At 42.8% G+C, this 10,415-nt stretch overlaps 1 long non-coding RNA gene across 1 annotated transcript; it reads right to left on the reverse strand.

Moving 5' to 3' along the window:
* Positions 1-778: 778 nt before the first annotated feature.
* LOC107983332 (uncharacterized) lies at positions 779-7,839 on the reverse strand. Its single transcript, XR_001730776.2, has 3 exons — positions 7,389-7,839; positions 5,035-5,187; positions 779-3,967 (listed from the first exon to the last, which is right to left on the reverse strand). It is a non-coding gene; the product is annotated as an uncharacterized LOC107983332 (long non-coding RNA).
* Positions 7,840-10,415: the final 2,576 nt, after the last annotated feature.

Here is a 10,415-nt window from a genome sequence, read left to right on the forward strand (position 1 = left end):
GCTCACAGAAATAGGAAAGGAAAGGCACTCCAAGACTTCAGGAAATGTTGCTTCAGGGTAGACTCCCAGAGAAGAAAGGTTCCTCAAGAAAAGAGACTAAAGGGCTCTCCTACAGGTAGACAATTTCCCCATACACCCAAGTATTCCATGGTTTTGAATGCTTTTTCCATGGGTCGACTCTGAATATTTCAATGGTCTCCGAGGTCAAATGGGCTTCAGTTGGGCCAGATTTTCATTCTTTTTCCAGCAGCTGTGTTACTAGGCCACTTCTTGTCATATATTTCTACAAAGCTGCATGCAGAGTCTAAGTCAGCAGCTGAGTTTCTTCCCACAACTGGTACATCCATCCCATGGACCTGTTTTGACCGTGTCCCCTATGCACTCTCCCACCTTTCCTAATCTGGAACCTACAGCTTAATACTTAGGACACCCAGAACCTCCCCCCAAACACCATTTCCATGAAGATGGCCAGAAGACTCAGCCCAATCATGGCCTACCCAGTATGCAGAAGTAAGCATTCAAGGGAAGCAGGTTTGGGCTAATCTGTCTGCCTGCCTTTGTTGTATCCTAGTAAAGCCCAACTGAACATATTAGACCTGCTGCAAATCACCCTGTGGACACAGAGATTGCGAATAACCACAACCACAATCTTTTATTTATTGCCCGCCTCTCTATTTGGCCTGAGGGAAGACACAACCTGGTTAAATACATCTATCAAACCACATAAGGAAACTTAGTTAAATGCAACCAGAAAAGCATATTTTAAAACATGCACATATTAAATTTATTTATTTATTTATTATAGCATAGCATTTGTATCCCGCCCTTCTCATCCAAGAGGGGACACAGGGTGGCTTACAATAAAAGCACATATATAAAAATAATACAATACATTGCAATTCAATTAAAATTAATTACATTAGACATTCATAAAAATATACTTATAAATATGCAGATTGGCGCGTTCTGTTAAAATACAGAAACACAGAATATGATGTAAAAGCCATAATTAAAACAGACTGAGTAGGCTTTCCAAAAGAGATGGGCAACCAATGGAATCACTCCTAGATGTTCCTATCACTAGTCTTGCTGCCTTCTTTTGAATTAATTGGAATTTCCAAACTAAACCTTCTGAACCAATTCAAAGGTATTGTAATATTGTTTAAATTGAAAAGGGTTCAAACTCCCCATGATGCGAGACTAAAAATGTAGAAGCTTACAGATATATTCCTTTTACCAACATTTCTGTGAGTTTTTGGCATTTTGCAAATTTTGTCTCCAGGATTGATACTGGAATGGCCCAAAACAAGAACAAAAACATAGGTGAAAGGTGGCCTTGGACAACCGTTAGTTTGCCCAACACAGCCAACTGTAGATTGGACCGTTCCATTCACTTTTGCGTGATATAACTAAACCTGTACTTGTAACTGATGTGCCCATTTGGTGGAAACATGGGACAAACCCCGCCCAGCATCTGTTCTTGGGCTCTGAAAGATGCTTCCCAGACAGGGGATGTGGCATCCCTTTAATATTGTCCTACAAATGGGTAGATGTCCAAGAGGTCTTCTGGTCTTGATTTTGGAGGCCATGTATAATGTGTTGGACTCTTTTTTTCTTCTACTTGCTCTTTAATTTGTTAATACTGGTTTCAAATTTGGTGGAGACACTACCCTATATATGAATTAAAGGACCTGGAGGCTGGGGCTCCTTTGTTTACACCATTGCCATGAGAATGCAGTTCCAAACCAGACCCATACTGCCCATTCTGTAGCAGCAGTAGCAAAAGTCAGATTTGCTTTTTTTTTTTGCTATCTTGTCTTTCTGTCACCTGTCTGAAGATGCCGTTAAAAAACCTCATCAAAGTAAGTGCTTGGGTGGGGTGGAAGGCGGCATGGGCATGAAGGGGTTGGGCTATATCTCCTTTAGGGGGTCCCTTCCATTATTATTATTGGGGCTGGATGGCCATCTGTTGAGGTTTTTATTGTGGTTTTCCTGCATGACGGCAGGAAGGGGATAGACTACATCTCTTTTAGGGGTCCCTTCCTGTATTACTGTTGTTGTTATTGAGGCTGGATGGCCATGTGTTAGGAGGGTTTGGATGATGTCTTCCTGCCTGACTGAAGGGGTTGGACTGAATGCCTATGGCTTGTTTGTTTGTACTAGATCACCAGGAGGGGAAGTCAGGGATGCTGCTCTTCCCCCCTTTTCAAAGTGATATTGGGTGGGAGGAACGGCCCAGATTTGGGGACGGGAAGAGCAGTGGCCCTAAAACAGCCCCTCTCTCAAGACAACTCCTTTCTCCCTCTGACTTTGTTCTCCTTTCTTCTTTGCAAAACCTCAGGAAGACCTGCAGGAGCTTTTTTCCTTGTTGTAGAAGTATTAAAGTCTATCCGTTAAAGTAAGCCCTTCCTCCTTCTCTTTGGATTGTTTTTTTTCCTTCACTGGTGCTTTCCTGTTGTAACCCTTGATCCTCTTCAAAATAGCTACACAGGGTTCTGGTGCTAACGTTTTGCTTTTTTCTCTTCTTCTCTAATGCTCCACTTGAAACCCTGCAATCCACCTCCTCCACAATCACCAGTTGGGACAGTTGGGTAAGGAGGGAAAGGCAGAAAAGGCAGGAGAATTGAACTTCTGTAAAGAGGGGATCAGAATTTCAACAAAGTCTAATCTCTTTCTTTCACAGCATCATCATCTCAGCGGAGCTGGTGTGGATGGAGGCAGGGCCCCATTCAAGTCGAGAAGTATGACACCTGGGTAAGGAGCCAAAGGAGGTGTACTGCCTTTCTGCAAAGGGGAAGGGGAGGTCAGGGTTTCAGAGGAAGTTTATCAATAGTCACTTTGCTCTTCTCTTTCTTTAACAGTGCACTCTGGCCAGGGGAGGAAACGACGCACTTTGGAGACAGCCATCTCTCTCCATATCCTCTTGCTGAGACGGCTGTCTCCATTGTGCATCCAGAATGGCAGATCTTCCTCCTTTTCCCCTGGTCAGGGTGCCCATGAATGAAGAATTCTACTTGAATGAGGACCTCCCTCCTCCCATCCTGGCTGATACCATCCAGAAATGCGGTAAGGGACTGCACATATTGGTGCCAATGATTTGTGTTTTAATCTACTGCCCATGTTTTGCTTTTTTCTCTTCTTCTCTAGTGCTCCAGTTGAGACGCAGCACTTCACCTCCTCCACAATAACAACATGTGACAGTTGGGTAAGGAGGGAAAGGCAGGAGAATTGTACTTCTGTGAAGATGGGATCAGAATTTCAACAAAGTCTCATCTCTTTCTTTCACAGCGCTTATGGATGGAATCTCTGAAGCGGAGCCGGGATGGAAGGAGGCAGGGCCCCATTCAAGTCGAGAAGTATGACACCTGGGTAAGGAGTGAAAGGCAGGTGTACTGTCTTGCTGCAAAGGGGAAGGGGAGGTCAGGTTTTCAGAGGAGGTTTATCAATAATCACTTTGCTCTTCTCTTTCTTTGACAGTGCACTCTGATCAGGGGAGGAGACGACGCACTTTGGAGACAGCCGTCTCAGGGATTGAGGTAACTTCTCACTTTTTGGGTGTGGGTTGGGCCTTTTTTTGGGCTGGGGGAGTCTTTGAGTGTTAAGTTCTAATATATATATATATTTGTTTCCCTTACTGAACCACCTCTGGAAATCGAGGACCTTGAAAACATCTAACGTGAGTTGGGATTGGGAAATAGGGGGAGGGATGCGCCCAGTGGCGCAGCGGATTAAATCACTGAGCTGCTGAACTGACTGACCGAAAGGTTGGTGGTTCGAATCCAGGGAACGGGGTTAGCCCCAGCTTCTGCCAACCTAGCTGTTCAAAAACATGCAAATGTCCGCTATAGGGGGGGAGGGGATTACACACACCCTCCCAAGATCGAATCTTCGAGTCGCATTCCTAGAGCCCTAGGATGCTGCTGCTCATCGTCTGGCTGCCAAACCGGAAATCCCCTTTTGATCTCGCCTGTAGAAGCAAAACATAAAAGAGAATTTAGTAAAGAAAATTGGCTAACATATCAACAATTATTTTAAAAAAACAACAAGGAATTTGTAATCAAGACACAGACAGAAATTAAAGAAACATATAAACAAATATCGTAGTACCAGTATTACCAAGTACAATCAAGTTACAAAGAAGACGCCAAAAAGGGCTTTAATTTGGACAATGGCATATGGGAAATAATGCAAAGACACAAAATTAATAAAAAATACTTTGCCAACAATTACTAATGTGGGTAACTGAAAAAGAACAAATTAAGGAATGCATGATCAATTGGGCAAAAGATGTAAGCCATAATTTAAATTTGGACCATTGGGAAGAGATCTGGGGGGGAAAAAATACATAGCAGAAACAGATATAAGAGAAAATTGGTATAAGATGCAGTTCTGTTGGTATTATACCCCGGACAGAGTAGCAAAATTCAACAAAAAGAACTCTTAAATTATGCTAGAAATGTGGGGGGGAAAATAGGAACCTTCTTTCACCAATGGTGGACATGTGGGAAAATCAAAAAATTTTGGAAGACAATTCACCAAATGACACAAAATATGATAGGAAACAATTTCAAATTCAAACCAGAAACGTAACTACTAGGATTCTCAAACTCAATATTAAAGAAAAATGATGATAGAATATTATTTTACATTAGCACTGTGGCTAGACTGACCTTAGCAAGAGTTTGGAAAAGAAAAGACCCTCCTAATTCAAAAGACTGGCTAACCAAAATATTGGACATTATACAAATGGACATTTTGACACAAAAAAGAAGAGAAGGGAAAAATAAGCCTGATTGGACAAGCGTTATAAAATTCCTGAGAAAAAGAAAAATTGATCTTATTATAGATCTGTCTTGTATATAGAAGTGAGCTAATGGAAAGGAGGCTAGAGAAAATGACAAAAGTTAAAAGAAAACGGGGAAAAAAAGAGTCTCCGAAGCACAGATGGGAAGTCAAACAGAACTTCATTTTTTTAATTTTTTAATTTTTATTTTTTTTTCTTCTCTTTGTTTCACTCCCTGTCTCTCTTCTCACCATTCTTTACTACTTTGTTTTTGTTCTCCCAAAGGAGCCCCGGAGGTGAAGTGCGTTAAAGCGCTGAGCTACTGAACTTGCAGACTGAAATGTGCCAGGTTCAAATCCTGAGAGCTGCTTGAGCGCCCGCTGTTAGCTCCAACTCCTGCCAACCTAGCAATTCGAAAATATGCAAATGTGAGTAGATCAATAGGCGGGAAGGTAACAGCGCTCCATGCAGTCATGCCAGACACATGACCTTGGAGGTGTCTACAGACAACACCGGCTCTTCGGCTTAGAAATGGAGATGAGCATCAACTCCCAGAGTCAGACAAGACTGGACTTAACGTCAGTGGAAAACCTTTACCTTTTGTTCTCCCACTTTCGCTGTATCTATACTTACAAGAAATAAAAATTATTATGCAAAAAACAAAACAAAACATGCAAATGTGAGTAGATCAATATGTACCGCTCTGGCAGGAAGGTAACAGCACTCCATGCAGTCATGCCGGCCACATGACCTAGCAGGTGTCTACGGTCAACACCGGCTCTTTGGCAGTGTATACATAAATATAATAATAATTACTCTCGCTCACTGGAAAAGCCATTTTTTCTAAGGCTGACAGGGTGGGTGCTTGCCTAATCTCCTTGGGGAGCGGGTTCCAGAGCCGAGGGGCCACCACGGAGAAGACCCTCTCCCTCGTCCCCACAAGCCATGCCTGTGATGGAAGTGGGAGCGAGATCGCATAGGTTCATAGTGGGAAATGCGATCACACTGGCCTACAAGAGACAAGAGGTCTTTCTCCCACCTTGGGCCTTCCACAGATATATTAACCTCCCTTGCTTACTTTTCCATATACAGTAGAGTCTCAAGTATCCAAGCCTCTGGATTATCCAAGCCATTTTTGTAGTCAATGTTTTCAATATATCATGATATTTTGGTGCTAAATTTGTAAATACAGTAATTACAGCATAACATTACTGCGTATTGAACTAGTTTTTCTGTCAAATTTGTTGTATAACATGTTTTGGTATCTAATTTGTAAAATCATAACCTAATTTGATGTTTAATAGGCTTTGACTTAATCCCTCCTTATTATCCAAGATATTCGCTTATCCTAGCTTCTGCCGGGCCCATTTAGCTTGGATAAGTGAGATTCTACTATACCTCCCAACCTCAGAGGATGACTGCCATAGATGTGGGCGAAACGTCAGGAGAGAATGCTTCTGGAACATAGCTATACTGTACTGCCCGGAATATGCACAACAAACCACCCAGTGATTCCGGACATGAAAGCCTTCGACAACACAATACATATGCAGTAGAGTCTCAGTTATCCAACCTTCACTTATCCAACGTTCTGTGTTATCCAATGCAGTCTGTCTTTTAGTAGTCAACGCTTTTGTAGTCAATGTTTTCAATGCATCGCAATGTTTTGGTGCTAAATTCGTGAATACAGTAATTACTACCTAACGTTACCATGTATTGAACCGCTTTTTCTATCAATTTGTTGATAGAAAATGATGTTTCGGTTCTTAATTTGTAAAATCATAATGTACAGTAGAGTCTCACTTATCCAACATAAACCAGCCAGCAGAACGTTGGATAAGCGAATATGTTGGATAATAAGGAGGGATTAAGGAAAAGCCTATTAAACATCAAATTAGGTTATGATTTTACAAATTAAGCACCAAAACATCATGTTATACAACAAATTTGACAGAAAAACTAATTCAATGTGCAGTAATGCTAAGTAGTAATTACTGTATTTACGAATTTAGCACCAAAATATTATGATGTATTGAAAACATTGACTACAAAAATGTGTTGGATAATCCAGGACACTGGATAAGTGAGTGTTGGATAAGTGAGACGCTACTGTAATTTGATGTTTAATAATCTCTCCTTATTATCCAACATTTTCGCTTATCCAACGTTCTGCCGGCCCGTTTATGTTGGATAAGTGAGACTCTACTGTATTTATGAAAACCAATTTACAGAATGCAATCCCGGCTGCTTTGATGTGTACGTTGGAATCAATCTTTCGGCAGCACACTGAAATAAAAGCAGCCCCTTTCTAGGCAACCAGCATCTCTTCAGTCCCCAGGATCATGAAGAGAAATGGGGAATAAACGGCAGGCTTTTCCCCGTTTAAGTGGTTCGGTGACAGGATTTTCCCCGTTTGTTTAAGGGGCCTGCGAGGCGCGTGACTCCATCCCAAGGAAATATCCCTCAACTGAATTCTCCTCACGGGTTTGTCCAGAGGCTCAAGTGAGAAAGAGCCAGAGTGAAGAGTTCCCTCGGGGAGTAAGAAGCCGGTCACAAAGAGGGCGAGGCCCTAGGTAGAGGGGACTCCCCACAGGCCCGGCCTCACCTGAGCGCCACAGACACCAAGGCAGACCTTCCCTTCGCGCCGCTTTCTTCAACCGTTTGACGCTCCCGCCCAAAGATCCCGCCCTTCTTTGCAGGGTCTCGCGAGATTTGAGGGCGAGGAGGCGTGAAAGTGGGCGGGAGGAATGCTTGAACCGCGGAGAGGCGGGAAGAGGGAGAGACGGAAAGGAGGAGGGCCGTGGGGTGCTTCTCGGGTGGCTCTCCCCAGAGACGAGACGCGCCTCTTTCACTCCTCTCTTTCCCTCAGCCTTTGAAAGCCAGTATAAATAAATAGCCCTGGGCGAGTCGCACTCTCTCAGCCTCAGAGGAAGGCAATGGCAACCCCGCTTCATAAACAAACCTCGCCCGAAAGTGATCACACAATAGCAATGATGTCTTGTCCAAGGCATGGCTGGAGCCACTGGGTTGCCCTGAGTTTTCCGGGCTGCATGGCCATGTTGCAGAAGCATTCTCTCCTGACGTTTTGCCCACATTGAAATACACAAGCATGTGGACAATTCAACAGAAAGGAGGAATCCAAGAAAATGAACACAATATGGCTACCAGTATTTTTTTTAATGTAAAATCAGGACGGTAAATAAAGAACAGCACTCAGAAAACAAGAATTCCAGACAGGAAACAATCAGGGCCAGCTAACACCTCCCAACAAAGGTTCCCCCCAGGCAAGAAGCAGCCGGACTTTGAATCTGCAAGGCTATTCAACGCTAAGCTGGCCAATTGCAACATTCACACTTGCCTCAGGCAGGGGTATTCAAGACAAGAAAAAATCAGAGCCAATTAACACTTCCCAACAAAGAATTTCCCCCAGTCAGGAAGCAGCCAGGCTTTGAATATGAAAGGCTATTCAATGCTAATCAAGGTGGCCAATTGCAACATTCACAATTGCCTCCAACAAACAAGAGCTCTTTCTCCCACCCTGGACCTTCCACAGATACATAAACCCCACTTGCCTATTTTCCAATAGACCCCACAATCTCAGGATGCCTGCCATAGATGTGGGAGAAATGTCAGGAGAGAATGCTTCTGGAGCACGGCCATACAGCCCAGAGAACTCACAGCGACTCAATAGCAATGATGCAACAGCATGCAGAGGATTCTCCACAGATTCCGTATCCATGGGTTTTGCAGTTTACAGCTTTACATGTTCGATCCAAAAAGCAATCAGTCTTTTAGTTCAGAGCAAGCCCGTAGCCAAGAGGACGGTTTAAGGGTTCAAACCACCCACTAAATGTTGCAAGTAAAAAAAAAACCCGGTTTAGTAGTGAATTTTAACTGGTTAACCAAATCTCGGGCGGAATGAAAAATCAAAACGTGTACAGAGGCTGACAAATCATGACACAAACAAATCATGGAAGGAAAAAAATAAAGGTGCCCTAAAAGGCTATTTTATTTTTTTTGCAAAGTCACCCCGAAGGGGACTCAGGGCAGATCACAATGTACACATCTATGGCAAACATCCAATGCCACTAGACAAACAATACACAGACAGACAGACACAGAGGCTATTTCACTTCCCAGCTTCTGGCTTTGTGAGGGTATGCTCGATTCCAGCCACAGGAGGAGCTGCTGCTGCTTCATCATCCACTGTGACGACTAGTTCTTTTTTGATGGAGTACTTCCTCATCCGGTGTTGTAAATCAGTTAAATTGGCCTCCCCGCATAAGCGGTCCCTAAATTTTCCTACTTGACAGGTGCAACTGTCTTTTGAGTTGCTTAGGTCAACAATGAGCAGGGTTATTTTTTATTTTAATTGTCAGGTGCTCACTCCGACACGGGCTGGCCTCGAACTCATGACCTCAGTACCTTTATCCCAGGAGCTCCCAGTTCAAAATGAAGGGTGGCTAGACTACATCAGCTAAAAATGCAGGAGGAATCGCTGCAAAGCCAAAAAACCGCAAGATAAAATCACAGTTCTGGACAGAAGAGTTGGATTTTTGAATGAATCTCTGTATGTCCCTGCACTTAGAAATTTTTATGTTGGTTATAAATGTTAGTTCATAGTTGCTTCTATTCTAAAAAATATGGGGAAAGTTGATTGCATGGCAAAAACTTTGAGTGTCCCAAACCTTGATAAAAGGGTGGATGGTGATGTCCCTCTTGCCATGACAAAGTTTTTGCCCTGTAATCCACTTTTGCCAGGTTTTTATGATAGAATAGTCATGGGGTTCTATCTGCACTGGGGAATAAATGCAGTTGGAACCCATTTTAAATGTCATTATTATTACTATGCCTTTTGGGGTATTTTTGTGTCAGGAGCGACTGGAGAAACTGCAAGTCGCTTCTGGTGTAAGAAAATTGGTCGTCTTCAAGGATGTTGTCCAGGGGATGCCCGGATGTTTTGATGTTTTTACTGTTCTTGTGGGAGGCTTCTCTCATGTCCCCGCTTGGAGCTGGAGCTGATAGAGGGAGCTCATCCGCGCTCTCCCTGGGTTGGATTCGAACCTGGCAGCCTTCAGGTCAGCAACCCAACCTCTTAGAGATAGGTCTTAGAATTTGGTCTGGGTTCTTTGACCTGGCAAATTCAAACAGGCAACATAAATCACGTACTTACCTCATAGCCTCGTACTTACCTGATAGTGAAGTCTTACCTTATGTACTTACCATATAGTTATTATACCTCATAGTTTACCTCATAGCTTATGTACTTACCTCATAGCTTATGTACTTACCATATAGTTACTATACCTCATAGTTTACCTCACAGACATTATAGATAGTTCACCATAGCTGGTACTTCCCACATAGGTCATAGTTTAGGTACTTGCCTCACCTCACAGCCTAGTACCTACCTTTCCTCATAGCTTGTGTGTTTATCCTTTATAGTCTTTATAACCTTCATTCTCTATCAATATAGTTAATTTCTTTATAATTTCAGCTATTTTACCTCATATTATTTCTAATACAGTAAAAGGACTGTTTCCTGTGTTCAATAAATATATTTTTGGTTATCTTTAATCAGCTTCTAGAGTGTTTACTTTGGGGTTTGAGGTATAATTAAAGGGTAAACCGA

The sequence above is a fragment of the Anolis carolinensis genome, chromosome 5, assembly GCF_035594765.1.
Source record: "Anolis carolinensis isolate JA03-04 chromosome 5, rAnoCar3.1.pri, whole genome shotgun sequence".
NCBI classification, from domain to species: domain Eukaryota; kingdom Metazoa; phylum Chordata; class Lepidosauria; order Squamata; family Dactyloidae; genus Anolis; species Anolis carolinensis.